Below are 17670 nucleotides of genomic sequence, written 5' to 3' on the forward strand. Positions count from 1 at the left end.
ACATAGAGACCAGATCCCTTTAACAAGGGATGATGAGAGAACCCAAGCGAGAGACCTGAGTCCAGAACCCCAGAGTGATGAGAGATGCCGACTTAGGGAGCAAAGACCAGAACCCAGGGCTGAAGAGAGAAGACAAATCAGGGACCAGAGACCAACTGCAACAGAAGAGGAGAGACTTGGAGTCAGAGACCAAACCCTAACAACAAGGGATGACAGGAGATTCCAAGAAAGAGATGTGAGACCTGAACTTGGAAATGATGAGAAACGCCAAGACAGGGAGCACAGACCAGCTCCAAGAGACTATGAGAGGATCCAACATAGAGACGAGATCCCTTTAACAAGGGACGAAGAGAGAACCCAAGCGAGAGATCTGAGTCCAGAACCCCAGAGTGATGAGAGACGCCGCCTTAGGGAGCAAAGACCAGAACCCAGGGCTGAAGAGAGAAGACAAATCAGGGACCAGAGACCAACTGATACAGAAGAGGAGAGACTTGGAGTCAGAGACCAAACTCTAACACAAACGGATGAGAGGAGACTCCAAGTAAGAGATGTGAGACCAGAAATTGGAAATGATGAGAGAAGTCAAGACAGGGAGCACAGACCAGTTCCAAGACAGTATGAAAGGATCCAGCGGAGAGACCAGATCCCTTTAACAAGGGACGATGAGAGAACCCAAGCGAGAGACCTGAGTCCAGAACCCCAGAGTGATGAGAGGCGCCACCTTAGGGAGCAAAGACCAGAACCCAGGGCTGAAGAGAGAAGACAAATCAGGGACCAGAGACCAACTGCAACAGAAGAGGAGAGACTTGGAGTCAGAGACCAAACCCTAACAACAAGGGATGACAGGAGATTCCAAGAAAGAGATGTGAGACCTGAACTTGGAAATGATGAGAGACGTCAAGACAGGGAGCACAGACCAGCTCCAAGAGACTATGAGAGGATCCAACATAGAGACCAGATCCCTTTAACAAGGGACGAAGAGAGAACCCAAGCGAGAGATCTGAGTCCAGAACCCCAGAGTGATGAGAGACGCCGCCTTAGGGAGCAAAGACCAGAACCCAGGGCTGAAGAGAGAAGACAAATCAGGGACCAGAGACCAACTGCAATAGAAGAGGAGAGACTTGGAGTCAGAGACCAAACTGTAACACAAACGGATGAGAGGAGACTCCAAGTAAGAGATGTGAGACCAGAAATTGGAAATGATGAGAGAAGTCAAGACAGTGAGCACAGACCAGCTCCAAGAGAGTATGAGAGGATCCAACATAGAGACCAGATCCCTTTAACAAGAGACAATGAGAGAATCCAAGCGAGAGATCGGAGTCCAGAACCCCAGAGTGATGAGAGATGCCGCCTTAGGGAGCAAAGACCAGAACCCAGGGCTGAAGACAGAAGACAAATCAGGGACCAGAGACCAAATGATACAGAAGCGGAGAGACTTGAAGTCAGAGACCAAACCCTAACAACAAGGGATGACAGGAGACTCCAAGAAAGAGATGTGAGACCAGAACTTGGAAATGATGAGAGAAGCCAAGACAGGGAGCACAGACCAGCTCCAAGACAGTATGAAAGGATGCAGCGAAGAGACCAGATCCCTTTAACAAGGGACGATGGGAGAATCCAAGCGAGAGATCTGAGTCCAGAACCCCAGAGTGATGAGAGACGCCGCCTTAGGGAGCAAAGACCAGAACCCAGGGCTGAAGAGAGAAGACAAATCAGGGACCAGAGACCAACTGCAACAGAAGAGGAGAGACTTGGAGTCAGAGACCAAACCCTAACACAAACGGATGAGAGGAGACTTCAAGTAAGAGATGTGAGGCCAGAACTTGGAAATGATGAGAGACGCCAAGACAGGGAGCACAGACCAGCTCCAAGACAGTATGAAAGGATCCAACATACAGACAAGATCCCTTTATCAAGGGATGTTGAGAGAACCCAAGCGAGAGACCTGAGTCCAGAACCCCAAAGTGATGAGAGGCGCCACCTTAGGGAGCAAAGACCAGAACCCAGGGCTGAAGAGAGAAGACAAATCAGGGACCAGAGACCAACTGATACAGAAGAGGAGAGACTTGAAGTCAGAGACCAAACCCTAACAACAAGGGATGAGAGGAGACTCCAAGAAAGAGATGTGAGACCAGAACTTGGAAATGATGAGAGAAGCCAAGACAGGGAGCACAGACCAGCTCCAAGACAGTATGAAAGGATCCAGCGAAGAGACCAGATCCCTTTAACAAGGGATGATGACAGAACCCAGGCAAGAGACCTGAGTCCAGAACCCCAGAGTGATGAGAGACGCCGCCTTAGGGAGCAAAGACCAGAACCCAGGGCTGAAGAGAGAAGACAAATCAGGGACCAGAGACCAACTGCAACAGAAGAGGAGAGACTTGGAGTCAGAGACCAAACCGTAACACAAACGCATGAGAGGAGACTCCAAGTAAGAGATGTGAGACCAGAAATTGGAAATGATGAGAGACATCAAGACAGGGAGCACAGACCAGCTCCAAGAGAGTATGAGAGGATCCAACATAGAGACCAGATCCCTTTAACAAGGGACGAAGAGAGAACCCAAGCGAGAGATCTGAGTCCAGAACCCCAGAGTGATGAGAGACGCCGCCTTAGGGAGCAAAGACCAGAACCCAGGGCTGAAGAGAGAAGACAAATCAGGGACCAGAGACCAAATGATACAGAAGCGGAGAGACTTGAAGTCAGAGACCAAACCCTAACAACAAGGGATGACAGGAGACTCCAAGAAAGATATGTTAGACCAGAACTTGGAAATGATGAGAGAAGCCAAGACAGGGAGCACAGACCAGCTCCAAGACAGTATGAAAGGATCCAGCGAAGAGACCAGATCCCTTTAACAAGGGATGATGAGAGAATCCAAGCCAGAGACCTGAATCCAGAACCCCAGAGTGATGAGAGACGCCTCCTTAGGGAGCAAAGACCAGAACCCAGGGGTGATGAGAGAAGACAAATTAGGGACCAGAGACCAACTTCAACAGAAGATGAGAGACTTGGATTTAGAGACCAAGCCCCAGTACCAAGAGATGATAGGAGACACCACGTTAGAGATGTGAGACCAGAATATGGGAATGATGGGAGAAGCCAAGATAGGGAGCAGAATCCAGCTCCTAGACTGTATGAAAGACAGCAACAAAGAGACAAGATTCCCACATCAATGGATGATGGAAGACACCAAGAGAGAGACCTGAGCCCAGATCCCAATAATGATGGAAGACAGGAAGTAAGACGAGAACCCAGAAATGGTGGAAGAGAAGAGGTTAGAGAGCAAAGACCACCTTCAAGAAGGGATGAGAGTCATCTCAGAGGCAACAGTGAGAGCAGCTCTCAGAGAAGTCTCTTTGTTAGGGAATCCAACTATGAGACAAAAGAGAAGTCAGGGAAAGTACAAGATCAAAAGCATTTTCCCAAGCAGAAAAATGCTGATCTTGAAGATCTAGATAATCAGGAGTCTGCATTTACCAGAAAAATTGGCCCGATTACCTGTGAGGTATACTTTTTTTCCAAACAGAAAGGTAACTGGTTATGCTACTGTTTGCATGATCCATCAGGAACAGGCAATGCAGGAAATAGATTCACTTATCCAGATTTGGGGATGTTTCAAGATCACAGAAGTGGAGGAAGCTATGTCAACTCTCCAATCTGGGATCCAGAAGAACAGTTGTACCAAAACAAGGAAGAAAGACGGGAAGATAGTGATGATGACCAGCAGAACAAATCTGTCAACCACAAGTCTGAGAAGAGCTCTGAGGTCTCAAGTGAGTCTAGCTCCTCTGAAGAATCATCTTGAAGTCACTTCCAGATGTTCCAAGAAATTCTCCCTCTCCAGTTGATTGACCCGGCTGATTTAGGATTCTTGGCTTTGTCTTTCTCCATGTATCTCAGACATCTAGCTGTAATGTATAATGGGTGGAATTGCTCTACTTTTGGTTTCTGGGACTCTAACATCTTTAAGGAATTTCTTATAGTGGAAAGAATAATTAAATGGTTTATAATATCCTCCAATAACTCTATGATTTTAACTTTAATGAATCATAACTCTCAAAGCTAATCTGAAGGGACTGCATATTCAAATTATAAACCTTGTAAAAATTAACAATAAATAATTAGCAAGCATTCACTTCTCCTTGGGTTTCTTCTATGTTTTTGGAAATTCGTCACTCTCAGATTGAAACTGAGATGAAGTATGATAGTCACAGCCTCTAAAAGAGGATTTATTTTTCACTCAGAAAACATGTGTTCTTTCTTCAACTCATTCAGTAATGTCCATTATAATATTCATACTCACCTACTAGAGCCCCCAAAAAAGTAAAAACATATAGTTCTGCTATATGCTTCTATGAAAGAAACCTCTAAAACAAAACCACTCAGTCTAAATGTTAAAGGAGGAACAAAATAGATTGTGTAAATGAGAACAAATGAAGCAAAGACCACAGTATTAAAATCAGATCAATACAATTTAACATAAACAGCAAAATACGGGGGCTTCTTGGGTAGCTCAGTGGTGAAGAATCCACCTGCCAATGCAGGAGCCGCGAGTTCAATCCCTAGGCTGGGAAGATACAACATATCATGGAGCAACTAAGCCCATATGCCACAACCACTGAAGCCTGCGCACCTTAGAGCCTGTGTGCCGCAGCAAGACAAGCCACTGCAATGAGAAGACCAGCGCACCACAGCTACATAACAGCCCCTACTCACCGCAACTAGAGAAAAACCCATGCAGCAACAAAGACCTAGCACAGCCAAAAACAAACAAATTATTTAATTAATTAAATTATTTTTAAAAGTGATAGATGAATCCATTTTTATTGTTGAAGGATACAATGTACCATGAAAATGTGATTATCATTCAATCAATCAACAGCTATTTTATTGAGAAACTACTATGTGTCAGGGTCTACCCTGGTATTAAAGATAAGCTGAAAAGTTGAAAGCATTAGTTGCTCAGTCGTGTCCAACTCTGTGCGACCCCATGGACTGTAGCCCACCAGGCTCCTCTGTCCATGGAATTCTCTAGGCAAGAAAACTGGAATGGTTAACCATTCCCCTCTCTAGGGGATCTTCCCAACCCAAGGATCAAACCTGGGTCTAGCACATTGCAGGAAGATTCTTTATCATCTGAGCCACCAGGGAAGCCCCAAAATAAGCTGAAAATAAGAAAAAACCTCTAGTCATGGAGCTAACATTCTAGTGAGGGAAGTCTTGTGTCAAATGTGCCAAATAACATGGCATCTAAATAAAAATTAAAGGAAGCTGGAAATATAAGGCAGAACAGACAGAAAAACAATAGGAGTACAGACATATCTTTCTTCATCTTTAGCAGGAAAATAGAAAATAAAAAGTGCATAGAAAATGTGTTTGAAGTAGTAGTGAAGAGCATGAACTTTGTAGATAAGCCAATCTGGGCTTAATTTCTGACTCCATCATACTAGCTTTATGATGCTGGACAGTGAAACCTCTTTAAGTCTTAGTTTCCTCATCTGTAAAACCAATTTCATAAAAATAATATGTTTTAAATACACCTAAATGCTTCATTCACTGCCTGACATATAGAAAGTTCTCAATAGATCTTAGCAATACTTTTTTTTTTACTATTTTGGATCTAATAGGTATACATGAACTCTACACACTTTGGAAAATACATATATTTTAAGCACCTACAAAAGATTTATAAAAGCTAATCAAAGATAATTAAAACTGTAATAAACTCACGTCTTTGATGATAATGCTATAGAGCTAGAAATTGATAATAGATGATTATATCAAAGATATTTGGGATTTTTTAAGCACTCAAAATAACTCAGTTTAAGAAAAAATGTGTAACTGCAATTAAGATAACATTTTTAAATAAGAATAAAAAGACAACAAATATTAAAATCTAGAGCTACGGCCTTAAGCACTTTATTTACTTAACAATAAAAATGAATAAACTAACCATTTAATTCAATAAACTAAAAAATTAAGACACAAAACAAACAAAAAAAAGCAGGAAGAAGGAAAATACAAAGAAATAAGTAGAAATCCATGACTAGAAGACAGAATAATCAATTAATTAATAAATGAAAGAATCCAAGATATTTGGAAAATCATTAAAATAATTAAGAAAGAAAAAAGATAATATACATTTGGTGAAATCAAAAACATTGGCTACAAATACAGAAGAAGAGAGATGAGTTGTAACAACTTTATTCTTAAAAAGATAGAATAAGAAAAGAAAGGAGAGAAGGAGGGAACAAAGGGAAAGAAAAGTAAAGAGAGGAAAGAAAGCCTGGGGTTGGGGGTGGAAAATGGATGATTTCTCCGGGAAAACTGATTCCCAAAGAGGTATAACCATAGAAAAAATTTAGAAAATTGTCAAATAATCACACTCTCAGAAGCTCCAGGCAAAACTGTTTTTCAGGTGAATATTTTCAAACAATCATGGAATAATAATTTCCACATGATTTAAACCATATCAGAGAATACAAACATGAAGGGCACTTTATAATTTTTTTCAAAGGTAGCATAACCCCAAAAACAAAGCCCCAAAGCCCCTTGAAAACTACAAATTTATAAATACAGACAAAAATTCCTGAATGAAATTCTAGCCAAGAGCAGTTTTCCTTTTCACTTGGATGCCATGAAAGAATAATACATGCCGTCAGGTAAAATTCACTTCAGGAAGGCACATATGTAATGGAATATTATATATATTAATATTAACATATACCTTAATATACATATGTTAAGGTTTCCACCTAGGAAATTTAAGAGAATGGACTGAAAAACTATTAGATCTAAAGTTTGGTAATACATTATAGAGTAAACACACCAAAAAAAACACCATCAACTTTATAATAACAATAACATGATGCACTTAGCGGTAAATCATGCGAAATGTGTCTGTAATATAAAACTGTCCTAAAGCACATAAACTCCAATACATGAAGCTTGTTTTGTTCTTGTATGGGAGGTCCCATTGTTAAAAGATGCCAATTATCCCCTTATAAGTTTACACCTTGAAAAGGAACTGTGCAAAAATAATATAATAATATACTTTTAGAACTATATAAAAGTGATTTAATGTTTATCAGGAAATATAAAGGCAAATCAAACCAGTGAATCCTAAAGGAGATCAACACCGAATATTCATCGGAAGGAATGACACTGAAGCTCCAATACTTTGGCCACCTGGTGCGAAGAGCTGCCTCTTTGGAAAAGACCCTGATGCTGGAAAAGATTGAGGGCAGGAGGAGAAGGGGGTGAAAGAGGATGAGATGGTTGGATGGCATCCCCACTTCAAGGGACATGAGTTTGAGCAAACTGAGGGAGACAGTGAAGGACAGGGAAGCTTGGTGTGCTGCAGTCCATAGGGTCACAAAGAATCAGACATCACTGAGTGACTGAACAACTAGACCAGAGATTCTACAGGGGTAAGGACTGTCCCTATCTTATTCTTTACCCATAACCACCTAGGCAAACAGGCACTCATTCAGTGTCATTACTCTAATGAATGAACTCTAACTTCTCTCCCTATTCCTGATGTCCAAACCCTCCTCCAGCTGCTCCATGAGTTTTTGCCTTCACCCAGCTCAGCCTGCTCACCCATGATATATTGCTAGTCACTAGCTCCTTAAAAGCCATCTAGAAAGGACCCCATCGGGGAGGCGTGTGGGCCTCAAAAGTTCATGCCTGGGGCTTGTGCGCCACCTAGTGGTGACTGACTGCAATCTTGCGAGTATCATCATCAGTCAGAAAGGACCTCTCATTTCAGGGCCCCGGCCCTGGGCTGGCAGGGAGAGATGACATCGTGTGTCCCTTATTAGAATTGCAAATAGATAAAAAGATTCTCACTTTCCATTCACCTGTAACTGAGGTTGTAGGCTGGACAGTGCTTCACGGTTCTTAAACCCAGATCCTTTAAGGATAAGTATTCCTACTACATTCCTTTATTCTAAGATATTGTGGGTTTTAAGAGGCACCACAGGTTAAAAAGCAGCATTTTTGTTGGGGGTTAGGGGAAGTATTATATTAAATTGCATTTCAATTCTAAAACACATGAATTTCAGCGATATTGTAACATATGAATAAATGTAGAATGTGGCAGACATCTACAATATCTCTTGATAGGATGAGTGGTGTCCACTACAGGCTTTGTGTTCATTTCAGCATCTATGATTCTGTTCATGATCACAGCCAGCTCTGGAGGGCAAGTGTTTCAAAAATCACTACCCAGAGGAGTCCCCCTGCCAGCCATCTGTTGAAAAATGAAGAAAACTATATGGAAAGACAGACCAAGATAGAAACTTCAAAAATGACTTCTACCAGTGGAGTTGTGCAGTACTAACTGACAGTTACTCATCTGTTAAGGACCACAGCTATAGACTGAGAACCACCTTACCAACTCCCAGCCTGCAACTTGCTGAGCCCTACAACTTGTTAAGCAGGTAAGTTCAGAGCTAGAAATGAACACCCCACCCCATCCCTCCTTCTGGGTGGGTACAGGCTCAGGAATGTGAGTTAAAAGGGAGGGAGTGTTATTATAATCGCAAAATATCTCTTTGAAGTGAAATTGCTGAGAAAAATGTCTTGACATGAGTTCAGGATGGAAGGCAAGTTCTAGAGGGTCCACCTAAGTGATAAAAGATGACTGATAAACTGCTAGTCATGAAAAGAGAAATCTGGGTTTTTTCCAAGAGGGAAGCAGAAAAAAAAGAGGTAGGAGTCCACAGGTGTGAGGTGTGATATATCCCTTTTCAGGAACCCCAAATCTAAACAAAATTACAGATGCTGGTGTGGATGGTTTTTTGGCAGAAATCTAAAAAGAGGTTGAATTATCTGTGTCAAGGAAGCAGAAAGCCAATAAAGGTAGGAGGCAGCCATGAGAATACAAGCCTTGGGGATACACAGAGGTCACCCAGAAGGTTTGGAATTTCTGCTGGCCAAAGTTTAGTGTGGGGATGGTTCTAGTTAATTTCATTCAGTCCTGAGAGTCAGATCATTTCTAGCCAACTTATGGGCAATACAAGTCAAGGGCTTCTGCAAACCTTCACTGTCCTCAACTCTGTATCTTTAAGCCAAGCTGACCTGCCCACTGACAGCACCAACAGCACCAAGACAACACAGAATAGCACCCCTGACATGAATTAAGAGGCACGGCTAGAACCCCCTCGGGCTTCACAGGTGGCGCTAGTGGTAAAGAACCTACCTACCAATGCAGGAAATGTAAGAGACGTGGGTTCAACTCCCGGGTCAGGAAGATCCCACAGAGGAGGACATGGCAACCCAGTCCAGTATTATTGCCTGGAGAATCCCACAGACAGAGGAGCCTGGCGGGCTACAGTCCATAGGGTCGCAAAGAGTTGGACACGACTGAAGCGACTTAGCACACACACGTAGAATCCCCTCACTGCTTCCATTCTGATCCAGGAACCCGTGTCTGTTGCACTTCAGCTTGATGTCTTTAATTTCAAACCTGCCACTGTCCCTTAGTCTTGGTGTAGTATATTTCTCAGCTATGACTCCTACCAACCCAAATTCAACCCTCTGATTCATTCACTAGTATAGCTCGTTCATATCTGCTGCTGCTGCTGCTGCTAAGTCGCTTCAGTCGTGTCCGACTCTGTGCGACCCCATAGACGGCAGCCCATCAGGCTCCGCTGTCCCTGGGATTTTCCAGGCAAGGGTACTGGAGTGGGGTGCCATTGCCTTCTCCGTCGTTCGTATCTAGTGTAGCTTAAATCAGTTTACCTTGAGGGAAATCTAACTCCCAAGACCCCCCCATGAAGTGGAGAAGGGAGTTATGACTGCACATGTTATTCCAGTAAGTCACACCAAAGACTCTCACGTGGGATCTGGGACCACCTACATCCTAAGCCCCTAGCTGATAAGTGAGACTTCTTAAGATGCTTAAGATGCAGACTCATGACCTCCTGAATTAGAATCTCTGAATGTGCAGCCCAAGCATCTGAATCATCAGCAAGCTCCAAAGGTAAGTCTTATGTACAGTGAAGTCTGAGAACCACCCTCCCAAACAAATGGAATATACTTGAGTGGAGACACTGTCACAGTTAGGGACTGAATGCTCTTAGCTAGCTAGACACTCCATCAAATAGACTCCAGTTACACCATGCAGCCATTAGAAATAAGGAGGCAGACTATTCAGTGATATGAAAAGATATTTACAATGTTATTATTGCTGTTCAGTCGCCAAGTCAAGTCTGACTCTTTGTGACCTCATGGACTATAGCACGCCAGGCTCCCCTGTCCTTCATCATCTTCCCGAGTTTGCTCAGATTCATGTCCATTGAGTTGGTGATGCTATCTAATCATCTCAGCCTCTGCCGTGCCCCTTTCCTTTTGCCTTCCATCTTTCCCAGCATCAGGGTCTTTTTCAGTGAGTAGGCTCTTCGCATCAGGTGGCCAAAATATTACAGCTTCAGCTTCAGCATCAGACCTTCCAATGCATATTCAGGGTTGATTTCCTTTAGGATTCACTGGCTTGATCTCCTTGCAGCCCAAGGAACTCTCAAGAGTCATCTCCAGCACCACAATTCAAAAGCATCAATTGTTCGGTGCTCAGCTTTCTTTATGATCCAACTCTCATATCCGTAAATGACTATTGGAAAAACCAGAGCTTTGACTATACAGACTTCTGTCAGCAAAGTGATGTCTCTGCTTTTTAATACACTATCTAGGTTCGTCAATAGCTTTCCTTTTAAGGAGCAAGCATCTTTGAAGTACATGGCTACAGTCACCATCCACAGTGATTTTGGAGCTCAAGAAAATATATGTCACTGCTTCCACTTTTTCCCCTTCTATCTGCCAAAGTGATGGGATAGATGCCATGATCTTAGTTTTCTGTATGTTGAGCACCAAGCCAGCTTTTTCACTCTCCTCTTTCACTTTCATCAAGAGACTCTTTTGTTGCTCTTCACTTTCTGCCATTAGAGTGATATCATTTGCATATCTGAGGTTATTGATATTTTTCCCAGCAATCTTGATGCCAGCTTGTGATTCATCCAGCCTGGCCATTTCACGTGATATACTCTACATATAGGGCTTCCCCAGTGGCTCAGTGGTAAAGAATCTGCCTGCCACTGTAGAAGACACAGGTTCAATTCCTGGGTCAGGAAGATCCCCTGGAGAAGGAAATGGCAACCCACTTCAATATTCTTGCTGGAGAATCCCACGGACAGAGGAGCCTGGCAGGCTGCAGTCCATGGGGTTGCAAAGAGCTGGACACAACTTAGTGACTGAACAACAATAACACTCTACATATAAGTTAAATAAGCAGGGAGACAATATACAGCCTTGTCATACTCCTTTCCCAGTTTGGAACCAGTCAATTGTTCCACGTCTGGTTCTAATTGTTGCGTCTTGACCTGCATACAGATTTCTCAGGAGACAGGTAAGGTGGTCTGGTCTTCCCATCTCTAAGAATTTTCCACAGTTTGTTGTGTTCCACACAGTCAAGGGCTTTAGCATAGTCAATGAAGCAGAGGTAGATGTTTTTCTGGAGCTCTGTTGCTTTCTCTATGAGCCAACGAATGCTGGCAATTTGATCTCTGGTTCCTTTAACACTTCAAAATCCAGGTTGTACATCTAGAAATTCTCAGTTCACATACTGCTGAAGCCTAGCCTGAAGGATTTTAAGCATAACTTTGTTAGCATATGAAATGAATGCAGTTACACAGTAGTTTGAACATTCTTTGACACTCCCCTTCTTTGGGATTGGAATGAAAAAACCTTTTCCAGTCCTCTGGCCACTGATGAGTTTTCCAAATTTGCTGACATATTGAGTACAGCACTTTAACAGCATCATCTTTTAGGATTTTTAAGTGGCTCAACTAGAATTCCATCATCTCCACTACCTTTGTTGGTAGTAATGCTTCTTAAGCCCACTTGACTTTATACTCCAGGATTTCTGGCTCTAGGTGAGTGATCACACAAGCGTGGTTATCCAGGTCATTAAGACCTTTTCTGTATAGTTGTTCTGTGTATTCTTGCCACCTCTTCTTAATATCTTCTGCTTCTGTTAGGTCCTTACCATTTCTGCCCTTTATTGTGCCCATTCTTGCATGATACATTCCCCTGATCTCCAATTTTCTTGAAGAGATCTCTAGTCTTTCTCATTCTATTGCTTTCTTCTATTTCTTTGCATTGTTATATTTCTTTGCCTTCTTATATCTCCTTGCTATCTCTGGAACTCTGCATTCAGTTGGGTATATCTTTCCCTTTCTCCCTTGCCTTTCACTTCTCTTATTTCTCAGCAATTTGTAAAGCTTCCTCAAACAACCACTTTGCATTCTTGCACTTCTTTTTCTTGGGGATGGTTTTGTAACTGCCTCCTATATAATGTTACAAAACTCCATCCATAGTTCTTCTGGCGCTCTACCAGATCTAATCCCTTGAATCTATTCATCACCTCCATTGTATAATTATAAGGGATTTGATTTAGGCCATACCTGAATGACCTAGTGGTTTTCCCTACATTCCTCAATTTAAACCTGCATTTTGCAATAAGGAGCTCATGATCTGAACCAGTCAGCTCCAAGTCTTGTCTTTACTGACTATATAGAGCTTCTCCATCTTTGGCTGCAAAGAACATAATCTGATTTCAGTAGTGACCATCTGGTGATGTAGAGCCGTCTCTTGTGTTGCTGGAAAAGGGTGTTTGCTATGATCAGAGTGTTCTCTTGACAAAACTCGGTTATCCTTTGCCCTGCTTCATGTTGTACTCCAAGGAAAAACTTGTCTGTTATTCTGGGTATCTTTTGACTTCCTATTTTTGCATTCCAATCCCCTATGATGAAAAGGACAACTTTTTTCTTGGTGTGCAGATGGTGACTGTAGCTATGAAATTAAAAGACACTTGCTCCTTAGAAGAAAAGCTATGAACAACATAGAAAGCATATTAAAAAACAGATATTATTTTGCCGACAATGGTCTGACTAGTCAAAGCTATGGCTTTTCCAGTAGTCACGTATGGATGCGAGAGTTGGACTATAAAGAAAGCTGAGAGCTGAAGAATTGATGCTTTTGCACTATGGCATTGGAGAAGACTTTTGAGAGTCCCTTGGACTGTAAGGAAATCAAACCAGTCAATCCTAAAGGAAATCAATCCTGAATGTTCATTGGAAGGACTGAGGTTGAAGCTGAAGCTCCAATACTTTGGCCACCTGATGCAAAGAATTGATTCACTGGAAAAAACCCTAATGTTGGGAAAGACTGAAGGCAGGAGGAGAAGGGGACGACAGAGGATGAGATGGTTGGATGACATCACCAACTCGATGGACATGAGCAAGCTCTGGGAGTTGGTGATGGACAGGGAAGCCTGGCATGCTGCAGTCCATGGGGTCACAAAGAGTTGGACACAACTGACTGAACTGAACTAGATGGTGTTGTAGATCTTCATAAGACAGGTTAACTTCAGTTTCTTCAGCATCAGTGGTTGAGGCACAGACTTCAATGTTGAATGGTTTGCCTTGGAAACGAACCAAGATCACTATGTCATTTTTAAGGTTGCACTCAAATACTGCATTTTGAACTCTTTTGTTGACTATGAGGGCTACTCCATTTCTTCTAAGGGATTCTTGCCCACAGTGGTAGATATAATGGTCATCTGAATTAAATTCACCCATTTCCTGTCCTTTTTACTTCCCTTTCACTGATTCCTAAGATGTCAATGTTCAATCTTGCCATATCCTGCATTTACCTTGATTCACAGAATTAACATTCCAGATTCCTATGCACTATTGTTCTTCACGGCATCAGACTTTACTTTTACCACCAGATACATCCACAATTGAGTGTCATTTCCACTTCTGCCTAGCTACTTCATTCTTTCTGGAGCTATTAGTAATTGCCCTTCACTCTTCCCCAATATCATACTGGACATCTTCTGACCTCGGGGACTCATCTTCCAATGTCATATCTTTTTGCCTTTTCATACTGTCCATGGATCCCCTTCATGGATCACAGCCTTGTCATGGCAAAGGGGTTTGTGTAACTCAAGCTGTGAGCCATGCCATGCAGGGCCACGCAAGACAGATGGGTCATAGAGAAGAGTTCTGACAAACACAGTCCACTGGAGGAGGAAATGCCAACCCGTTCCAGTATTCTTGCCTAGAGAACCCCATGGACTCTATTCATAATGTATAGTCACATTAAAACAATCAAGTGTTATCCCACAGCTGTGTGAAATAGCAGTGTTTACATGTTATCCATAGAACACAAGTTGGGAAGAATACACACTGAAAAATTAACCTGGATGATAGAATTGTATGTGTTTCCTCTCTCACTCACTCCTTCACTCCCTCTTTCTTTCTTTTTTTCCTATCTGCAATTTCAATATTTTTGCAACAGGCACCAAAATACACACGCATAATGAGATCTCTGTGAGAGCAGGAACTTTGTTTTGTTCCCTATAAATCTTTATGCCCTAGAAAAGACTCTGGCATGGGAAGGTCCTTGATATGTACATGCTGAATAAATAAGTAATAAAGAGAAATTAACTTTTAAAGAAATTCCAAATATGACCTAACTTAATCAACCTTGAATACAGATATGATTTCTGATACCAGGTTACTATACTATAAATAAATGGCTTTGGTTGAGGGTGTTTGCTGTGTGCTGGGTGAATTCACAATTAAATAGTGATGTTGCTTATATATTTGTAGTTGACACTTTGAATGAACACATATTCCATTTATGAAGTAGTGTGAATGGCATTTAGCAGTTAACAGAACAGATCCGCAGTGTCACATGCCTCACTGGGCAGGCCACGTGAAATAAGCACAGAAACAGATCTGCGAGGTTTGGTCATTGGAAGGCCTTTTTCAAAAAGTACAGCAGCATGATGATAACGAAGCCAAATTTCATACATTTGAGAAAATGAATGGAGCTGAGAAAGAGCAGATGTTGCATGAAAACTACTCACGTATGGACATATAATTAAGAAATAAAGAGAGGAGAGTAGGGACGCCAGTTATTAAGTTAGTGTCTGTTGATGTCAAAACTATTCTTCTGCACACTTTGGAGAGTCAGGCCTGGGACTCTACTTTGCAGCTGAATCCCAGTTACCTCTGCCAATGCAGATCTTAGAAGAAGACCAGAAGAGGAGAGGAACTTACCTCTATCCGTGGTTTCCGGGTTCCCATAGCGTTATGCCAGCTTCATTTCTTCACCTAGCAGGGTGGTTTCCCCACAAAGGAACTCCATATTCGCAACTGAGAAGCCCTGCAGAAGGAATGTGAACTAGCCTGGGTGTTGTTCCCCAAAGGCAGCTGAATCCAGTGTGCAGTTTTTCCAACCTCACAGAACCAGCAAGAAGCACCCCTTCTCAGAGGCTTAAGTCTCAGAGGCCCTCCTCCAACCTTCTGATATTTTCAACCTCCCCCCTTGGAAGTTAGCTGTGGGGGTAACTGCTGGTTCCTGAAACTGCTACTCTCATATACCCTAGACTCCTCTTTACCCTTTAAGTTACCTAGTTAATGAGTCTCTCTGTTGAATTCTTTCTGTTAAAATAACTGGTATGTAACAAACAACCCAATCAAAAAATGGGCAGAAGAACTAAATGAACATTTTTCCAAAGAAGACATACAGATGGCCAATAACACATAAAAAGATGCTCAACATCATTAATTATTAGAGAAATGCCGATCAAAATTACAATGTATCACCTCATACCAGTCAGAATGACCACCATCAAAAAGTCAACAAATAATAAATGCTGGAGAGGTTATGGAGAACGGGGAACCCTCCTGCACTGTTAGTGGGAAGGTAAATTGGTGCAGCCACTATGGGGAACAGTATGGGAGTTCCTTAAAAAGTTAAAAATAGAGTTACCATATGACCCAGCAATCCCATTCTTGGATATATACCCAGAAAAGATGAAAACTTTAATTCAAGAAGATACAAGCACCCCAGTGTTCATAGCATTTACAATGGCCGAGACAAAGACACAACCTAAGAATTCACTGACAGATGAATGGATAAAGAAGATGTGGTACAAACATACAGTGGGATACTACTCAGTCATACAAAGAATGAAATAATGCGGCAATATGGATGGACCTAGAAATTATCACACTAAGTGAAGTAAGTCAGACAGAGAAAGACAAATATCATATGATATCACTTGTGCGTAGAATCTTTAAAAGTAACACAAATGAACTTTTTTGCAAAAAAGAACAGACTCACAGACAAATATATGGTTACCAAAGAAGAAGGGGGTTTGATAAATTAGGAGTTCGGGACTGACAGATAATACAATAAGGACCTACTATATAGCACCAAGAACTATATTCAATATCTTGTAATAACATATAATGGAAAAAAATCTGCTGTATACCTGAAATTACCACGACATTTTAAATCAACTGCACTTCAATTTAAAAACAAAATAGTAGCTGGTGTATTTTTACCTGCTGCCTGATACATAGGAGATAATGGTTTTTTAATATATACTGACAAAGCTAGAGTGTATGTATAGACTATGATAAAGGAGCCCCTAGGGAGAGGGATCAAAGAAACAGAAAAGAGGAGAAAACTATGGCCAAAGTCAGAGAGTATGCAAAAGAGGCAGGATCAACCAAGGGCAGGAGGGGTGCTAGCCTAGAGGTGAAGAGGAGTAAAGAGGTGAGGATGGGTGTGGAGGAAGATATGTTTGTGGATGGCAGAAGTGGAGGAAACTGTGCCAAAGAGCCTTGTTTTTCTCCCAGAATTAGGAGGAAAACTCCTCTGCGGGGGTGGGAGGATGAGAGGAGAGAAGCATCATCAAATGTGGAGAGGTCCCTGAGGATAATGAGGAAATTTACTAATCAAAGACAAGTAAAGTGATTGATAAGAATACAGGCTGAAGTGGGAAGAATAGGATCCATGACTCCTTGCTCTTCCTCACTGTGCCCAGCCATGGCTGAGGGGGTGCAGTGAGGGTACGATGAAGGTCGTGAGGGTGCTATTGGACGGACAACCATTTCAAGACACAGCTGAAGCTGAGACTTTCCTGGTGGTCCAGTGGCTAAGACTCTGCATTCCCAATGCAGGGATCCTGGGTTCAATCCTTGGTCAGGGAACTAGATCACACAAGCCACTACTGAGAGTTTTCATGTCACAGCTAAAGATCCCACTTGCTACAACTAAGACCCAGTGCAGCCAAATAAATATATATTAAAGCAAAAAACAAAGACATGACTGAATGGAAATGAGACTGTCGTTGACTGAATTGCTCGGGTAGTCCATGGAGTTGGCCTGGGAGGTCAGGAAAAGAGGCCTAAATGTATTTGACAGACATAGAGGTGAGAGGGTCAGGGACTCCAAAAGATGAAAGCAGATAAGGAGGAGAGGCCCATCTCAGCTCTTCTAAGACCACAGTGTTGGCATCTGAACTAATGACACTTGCCAGCCTGGAAAGAGGTCCATTTCTCCTTTACATACATGGTTGATTTCTTCCTCAACAAAACCTCCAGAAACTGGGAGAATAAAAGGAAATTATGTCAGACAAATATTGGGGTTTGTTGTAAGCTTTAAAGAAAAGTACACTTTACATTTTGACTTTGCTTTTTCAGCAGCTATATCTATTTGCAAAGATTTCTTATTCTTTCCTAGAGTTCTTCCAAAGAACAAAGGGAAGACTGAATGACTTTTTTTTAAGTAGAGTAAAACTCA

General features: G+C 42.0%; 1 long non-coding RNA gene across 1 annotated transcript in view; it reads right to left on the bottom strand.

Moving 5' to 3' along the window:
• Positions 1 to 10165: 10165 nt before the first annotated feature.
• The window catches only part of LOC145506368 (uncharacterized), a 62213-nt gene continuing 54708 nt past the window's right edge, over positions 10166 to 17670 (bottom strand). The window contains exons 3-4 of the long non-coding RNA XR_014053825.1: positions 15135 to 15240; positions 10166 to 13486 (exon numbers count right to left, since the gene is read on the bottom strand). This is a non-coding gene — a long non-coding RNA (uncharacterized LOC145506368). The remainder of the gene's footprint in view (positions 13487 to 15134; positions 15241 to 17670) is intronic.

Source organism: Giraffa tippelskirchi, chromosome 5, assembly GCF_054371585.1.
Source record: "Giraffa tippelskirchi isolate mGirTip1 chromosome 5, T2T-mGirTip1v1.2.pri, whole genome shotgun sequence".
Taxonomy (NCBI): domain Eukaryota; kingdom Metazoa; phylum Chordata; class Mammalia; order Artiodactyla; family Giraffidae; genus Giraffa; species Giraffa tippelskirchi.